This window comes from Scylla paramamosain, chromosome 38 (genome assembly GCF_035594125.1).
Source record: "Scylla paramamosain isolate STU-SP2022 chromosome 38, ASM3559412v1, whole genome shotgun sequence".
NCBI lineage: Eukaryota > Metazoa > Arthropoda > Malacostraca > Decapoda > Portunidae > Scylla > Scylla paramamosain.
In genome coordinates this window covers 11,138,735-11,146,234 of record NC_087188.1, presented here as the reverse complement: position 1 = coordinate 11,146,234, position 7,500 = coordinate 11,138,735, and positions in this window count along the sequence as shown.

The following is a 7,500-nucleotide window of genomic DNA, read 5'->3' as shown; positions in this document are numbered from 1 at the left end:
TTTTTTTTCCTTTTTCGTCTATTTTTCGTTTTCTTTTTTTTTTTTATTTTTAAAGTTTGGTGTATCTTTTTGGCCCTTTTTTGTATCCGGTCTCATTTTCTTCTTTTTAAAATTTTTTTCTCTCCTTTTTTTCTCATTTTCTCATTTTCTTTTTTTTATAATTTCATTCTCATGGTTTCGTTTTTTTATTTTCTCATTTTTTTCTTTTTCCCATTTTTCCCATCTTATATATATATATATATACTCATTTTTCACGTTTTTTCTCATTTTCCTCTCTCTCTCTCTCTCTCTCTCTCTCTCTCTCTCTCTCTCTCTCTCTCTCTCTCTCTCTCTCTCTCTCTGGTGTCTCTTCCCTCACTGTTCATTTTTCCCTCTATTGAACCACAGTGGTCCGTTTTTCTATAATACTTTTGATCTTTTATCTTTTATTTTCGACTTTTTTATTTTTTTTTTATTTCGAAAGCAAATCAAGCGAGTCATTTGTCGTGGAAAAAGCGAAACGAAATGAAATGAAAAGCGAAAAAAAGAGAAAATGTTGTGGGTGAGTGGTTTGTGAGTGTGTGTGTGTGTGTGTGTGTGTGTGTGTGTGTGTGTGTGTGTGTGTGTGTGTGTGTGTGTGTGTGTGTGTGTGTGTGTGTGTGTGTGTGTGTGTGTTATTGCTTTCAAATGATAATTTTTCACTTCGTTTCGTTCTAATTGAATTTAATAAAAGGCAAAATATGCAACGATAAACTAGGAAAGAGAGAGAGAGAGAGAGAGAGAGAGAGAGAGAGAGAGAGAGAGAGAGAGAGAGAGAGAGAGAGAGAGAGAGAGATAGAGAGAGAGAGAATTAATTTTACCCACAATGCATCTGTAAGCACGTATATGATTTAAAGTTATTGAAAAACGTGTGTGTGTGTGTGTGTGTGTGTGTGTGTGTGTGTGTGTGTGTGTGTGTGTGTGTGTGTAACGGAAGCGTCTGGGATAGATAAGGCAGAAAACGAACTACCGCTACTACTACTACTACTACCACCACCACCACCACCACCACCACCACCACCAGCACACCTGTACCCTTCCTTTATAGAGAAGGATCCGTACCTCTGATTAATTGTCCTGGGGTGAGGCTCTCCTGGAAAATATCCTTCCATCCTACGGCTTCATCTATCAGGAGGAGGAGGAGGAGGAGGAGGAGGAGGAGGAGGAGGAGGAGGAGGAGAGCGAGGTAGGATGTAAATTTAGGAGGAAGAAAGGAGGAGAGAGAAGGGAGGTGTCATGAATAGGAGGAGGAGGACGAAGAGGAGAGGAGGAGGGGGAAGGAGGAAGAGGAAGAGGTGGAATAGTCAGGAGGAAGAATAAATTGATTGTACAACGGAAGAAAGAAGGAAGGAAGAGGAGGAGATGAAATATATTTAGAAGAAAGAATAATGATTGAATGTACAGTAAAAAAAGAGAAACAAAAAAGAAGGAAGATTAAAAAAAGAAAACAAACAAAAAAGAAAACAAGCATCCTCGTTTTCTGTGCGTGGCTGTCCGTTTTCATCGCCTCGTCTCAGCGCGGACTCTTCTAAACAATAAAGTTGGCGCGTTAATTGTGAACTATGAATATTTTGGTGTCTGCCTCACGATTTACAGCGCCATCTATCCGCCGTCCCCCGCTCTGCTCTTTTAGCGCCGTTGTCAAGGTGTTCTTCCTCCTCCCTTTAATTTTGTGCCTTGAAGTATCTTCGTTTTAATCCAGTTTTCTTTTTCTCCATTTTCTTTTCCTGTTGTCAAGGTATCACTATTTTAATCTTGTTTTTCTTTTCTTTTTCGTGAGTTTCGTGTTTTTTTTTTCATCTTTTCTCTGGGGAGGGAAGGGAGTAATAAAGAGTAAGGGAAAGTGGGGAGCAGGGAAGAGTATGTGGGGAGGAATGGGGAGAAATGGGAAGAATGTGTTAGTGTGTGTGTGTGTGTGGGTGTGTAGAAGAGAGAGGAAGGCGTGAGAAATAAGGTAAAACTCTACTCTCTCTCTCTCTCTCTCTCTCTCTCTCTCTCTCTCTCTCTCTCTCTCTCCTCGTTTTCTTGGAGTTAATCTTTAATTTCTCCCTCTCTGTAATCTTCTTATGGTGCGTGTACTAACAGAAATGAGACCTTTCCAATCTCGTCCCCATTAATTCATAAGTGAAGAGGCGGACACCAGGGAACACAAAAGAAGAACAAGAAACACTGGTGAACACAATGGAAGAACAAGCAGCACTGGGGTGGGGATGGGGGAGAGAAACGTAAAGAAAGTGAATCTCTCTCTCTCTCTCTCTCTCTCTCTCTCTCTCTCTCTCTCTCTCTCTCTCTCTCTCTCTCTCTCTCTCTCTCTCTCTCTCTCTCTCTCTCTCTCTCATAGTTCCTCATTATAATACTCTTTCTCCTCTATCACTTCTCCTCATCCTCTTCGTCTTCCTCCTCCTCCTCCTCCTCCTCCTCCTCCTCCTCCTCCTCCTCCTCCTCCTCCTCCTCCTCCTCCTCCTCCTAAATGGTTATCACGCTCCCAAGATTCTCTCATACCTGCTAATTTCCTACCTGTGCCCATCCCTTCCTTCCTCTCCCTCCTCCTCTTCCTCCTCCTTCTCTTCCTCCTCTTCCTCCTTTTCCAGTCTTCTTACCTCCTTCCTTCTCTTCCCTTCCTTTCCCTTCCTTCCGATCTTATCATATTTCTTCTCGTAAGCCTGTCCCTCCCCCTCCCCCCTGTCTCTCTCTCTCTCTCTCTCTCTCTCTCTCTCTCTCTCTCTCTCTCTCTCTCTCTCTCTCTCTCTCTCTCTCTCTCTCTCTCTCAAAACCTCATTATCGCTAAAGACAGTGAAGGAAAGAGAAAAATAGAGAGAGAGAGAGAGAGAGAGAGAGAGAGAGAGAGAGAGAGAGAGAGAGAGAGAGAGAGAGAGAGAGAGAGAGATACATAATATTGAAGGTACTTTGCATACTGATTATTGTATATTGAGATAATTACTGAGTATGTATGTATGTATGTATGTATGTATGTATGTATGTATGTATGTGCGTGTGTGTGTGTATTAATTAATGTGCAAGGGAAAATATTATGCTATAGTTAATTGGTGAGGTGTAATTGAGGTGTGATTGAGGTGTGTTTCAGGTGTGCGTCAGGTGTGGCGTCCCAAGGTGTGGGAGGGAGGGAGACAAGGAGACAAGGATAATAAATGAAGATGTTGTAACTGACTGATGAAAGAGGGAAGGGGAAGAAAAAGATTAAAATTAGCTGGAATATGAAGACAGACAGACAGACAGACAGACAGACAGGGAGACAGACATACATACATACATACAGACAGACAGACAGATGACGGACAGACTGACAGATAAACAAGTAGCGCATACACACACATACACACACACACACACACACACACACACACACACACACACACACACAATATTAGTTTCTTTTCAGTTTTCAGATTTTTATTTTTAAGCTTTTAATTTTATATTTGGCAGAAAATAAGAGATATTTATTACCCTTTACTTTTCTTCCTGTATAAATCATAAATACACGTATCTTTTAAACATAATGGTAGAGAGAGAGAGAGAGAGAGAGAGAGAGAGAGAGAGAGAGAGAGAGAGAGAGAGAGAGAGAGAGAGAGAGAGAGAGAGAGAGAGAGAGAGATATTCCATGACCTCCTTCTCTTCTAACCTAAACAATCTATCTTATCCTGAATATTCTATCATCTATAAGCTTTCCAATCGTCTATAACATACTCAAACACTTATAGGGTGCTGAAATATGTACAGGACACTTAATATTTTATAGAGTACTTAATTCTACATAGAGTCTTGAAAAGGTAGAGGGTGTTTAACCCTTCAGTGGGGTATTTGAATATGTACAGATGGTATTTAATATTCCAAAGGGTATTTAAATCAGTATAAAGTATCTAATCACTAACATATAGAGGTAGTTTTTTTAATAGAGTTTTTAAAGAGAAAGAGAGAGGGAGAGAGAGAGGGAGAGGGAGAGCTAAGTAGGACAGGTAACAAAAAAGTCAAGTAGGACAAAAGTTTATTACTTTGATGAAAGAATGAAAACTCACGCACCAACATACACACGGAAATACCATGTGTGTGTGTGTGTGTGTGTGTGTGTGTGTGTGTGTGTGTGTGTGTGTGTGTGTGTGTGTGTGTGTGTGTGCGTGCGTGCAAGTGGAATCCAATGACTAAGGAGTTGGAGCAGAAATGGGAGGAGGAGGAGGAGGAGGAGGAGGAAGAGGAGGAGGAAGAATAAGAATAAGGAGACCAATAGGAGAAACATTGTAACTAGAGAGAAGGAGGAAATGGAAGAGGAGGAGGAGGAGGAAGAAGAAGAGGAAGAAGAAAAAGAGAAGGAAGAAGAAGACAAGGAGGAGGAAGAAGAGAAGAATGAGATAGAAGAAGAGAAGGACAATGACGATGAACATAGAAACGAAGGAGGAGGAGGAGAAGAAGAGAAACAGAAGGAAGAAGAGGAGGAGAACAACAATGATAACAAGGAGAAGAAGGAAAAGGAGGAGGAGGAGGAGGAGGAGGAGGAGGAGGAGGAGGAGGAGGAGAATCAAACCATAGAACCTTGAACAGCATAAGTACTAGTAGCAAGACGAGAAGGAGACAAGGAGGAGGAAGAGGAAGAAGAAGAGGAGGAGGAGGAGGAGGAGGAGGAGGAGGAGGAAATCCAGAGGCTTGGAATGCATATAGGAATCTGTGGAGGAGTGCGAGGCTGCGTTAGAGGAGGAGGAAGAGGAGGAGGAGGAGGAGGAGGAGGAGGAGGAGGAGGAGGAGGAGGAGGAGGAGGAGGAGAGCACTAGGGCCCTAAGATTTGGGTATTAGGCGGGGGAACAGTGTGCTATGTCACCTCTGAGTATCACCTGTGCTACCTGTGTACTGATTTACGGGGACAGGTGAGGTGGAGATGGTCGTGGTTGTGGTGGTAGTAGTAGTAGTAGTAGTAGTAGTAGTAGTAGTAGTAGTAGTAATAGTAGTAGTAGGGAAGAATATATTAGTGGTAGTAAAGATGAAGCATTTTTACTCGTGATGGAAGGAGGAGGAGGAGGAGGAGGAGGAGGAGGAGGAGGAGGAGGAGGAGGAGGAGGAGGAGGAGGAGGAGGAGGAGGAGGAGGAGGAGCATGCATGATGTGTTGTGATGATCTGAAATGCATGATAATAGCGAGTGTGCGTGCGTGCGTGTGTGTGTGTGTGTGTGTGTGTGTGTGTGTGTGTGTGTGTGTGTGTGTGTGTGTGTGTGTGTCTGTTCGTCTGTTTGTTTGTCCGTGTGCATGTGTACAGAGAGAGAGAGAGAGAGAGAGAGAGAGAGAGAGAGAGAGAGAGAGAGAGAAAAGAATTAATATGATAAAAAATTCCTTTCAGAGTCACCACATCTCAAAACATAAAAATTAGAAGAAAAAAGAAAGTTACATCAATCAATTTTTTTTTTTTTTTTTTTTTTTTTACTTTTTAATTTTGCTCAAAAGTGAAGTGCCGATAAAGTTGAATATTATCATCTGTGAATTATTTTTATGAAGATTATTGACATACACATATTGTCTCTATTTTAATTAAGCAACACATCTACATTATCAGGAGATTTGGGGCAACAGTAGTAGTAGTAGTAGTAGTAGTAGTAGTAGTAGTAGTAGTAGTAGTAGTAGTAGTAGTAGTAGTAGTAGTCGTAGTAGTATTTTTAAGACCTAAGTAATATGCTAAAAAATGATAGTTGAGTGAGGCAGTGTGTGTGTGTGTGTGTGTGTGTGTGTGTGTGTGTGTGTGTGTGGGGTAGTGTGGTAGGATATTGCGTGCGTCGTTGCGTGCGATATAACGATTTGTGGCGCGTGAGTTTCGTCATGGTGCGTTCCAGAGAGAGAGAGAGAGAGAGAGAGAGAGAGAGAGAGAGAGAGAGAGAAATGAAACGTATGTGCTGAAGAAAATACTATTGTGTTTCTTAGTCTATTTTTGGCGGACGGCACGCGATAACTAGGAGAGAGAGAGAGAGAGAGAGAGAGAGAGAGAGAGAGAGAGAGAGAGAGAGAGAGAGAGAGAGAGAGAGAGAGAGAGAGAGAGAGAGAGAGAGAGAGCTGGGTTGGGTTTTGCTTAGACGCCCCTTTCATTCCCCCTTCAGGAGTTATTGAGGAAGAGGAAGAGGGAAGGTAAATTCAAGAGCTTGTTTTTCTCACGCCTCCCTAAGAAAAGTGAGGTACTTGGGACGTGGCTGGCGTGGCTGATTGTTCTCTTAGGTGTGTGTGTGTGTGTGTGTGTGTGTGGAGGTGGGGTGGTGTTTAGGAGAGAGTGTGTGTGTGTGTGTGTGTGTGTGTGTGTGTGTGTTGTGTATGTGTGGTTAGTGGTCCTTTCTCACCTCATCCTACCACTACTACTACTACTACTACTACTACTACTACTACTACGACTATTACTACTACTTCCACTGCAAGGAGGGTTGGGAGGGAGGAAGAGGGTCTAGTATATGAGGAAAGTTAGTGTTTGCACCCACCAGTATAGGAGAGAGGGAGAGGAGGGAGAGAGGGAGAGGGCCTTCCATCCTTCAATCACTAAGCCATTTGCATTCTCCCTTCTATGCAATATTACTTGAGTTTCCCCCTTGAATCTAACTTTGCTCCTTCGTTTTCTTTCACCTCCTCCTCCCTCCCTCCTTCCTTCTTCCCATATTCTTTCTACTTCCTTCCTTCTGGTGTGTTATCTTGAATTATCTTGTCTTATCATCTCATTTCTCTTCCTCTGCCTTCATATCGGTCTTGTCTTCTCTTCTTCCCCGCTCTTCCGTCTTCCTCTCCTCTTCTTCCTTTTCGCTTTTTTCTTTACTTCCTTTTTTTTTTATTTTCACCTCCTTCACGTCACTCTTTCGTTCATGTGTCTCCTTATTCACGGTTTTATCATCTTCGTTTTCCAAGTCTTGTTTTTCTGTCTGCGTTTATCTTCTTCTTCTTCTTCTTCTTCTTCTTCTTCTTCTTCTTCTTCTTCTTCTTCTTCTTCTTCTTCTTCTTCTTCTTCTTCTTCTTTCTCGTCCATCATGCCTTATCGGTCCTTATGTTTCTTATATCCTTTCTCTTCCTCCTCCTCCTCCTCCTCCTCCTCCTTCTTTATTATAGTCCCATTTCCCTCCTCCCATCTCCCATCATCCACCCCCTCCTCCTCCTCCTCCTCCTCCTCCTCCTCGCAGGTCTTCAATATGGCGCCGATGAAGCCAACAATAAGCCCCAATGATTTAGTAATGAAGCTCCACTCGCCCCATAAATGAACTCCAAATGAATCCCTAATGAACCGCAAATCACTCTAACCGAACCACTTGTGAACCGGGAACCGAACCGTGAATCGAACCCCAATGAACCAGTGAACCAGTGAACTAATGAATCAGTGAACCGAACCGTGAATCGAACCCAAAATTTGACCTCTTAAATAGAAAATGAATAAATAAAACGCCATAGAGTTTATATTTCGTGAACTTAATAGTAGCTGAGAGAGAGAGAGAGAGAGAGAGAGAGAGAGAGAGAGAGAGAG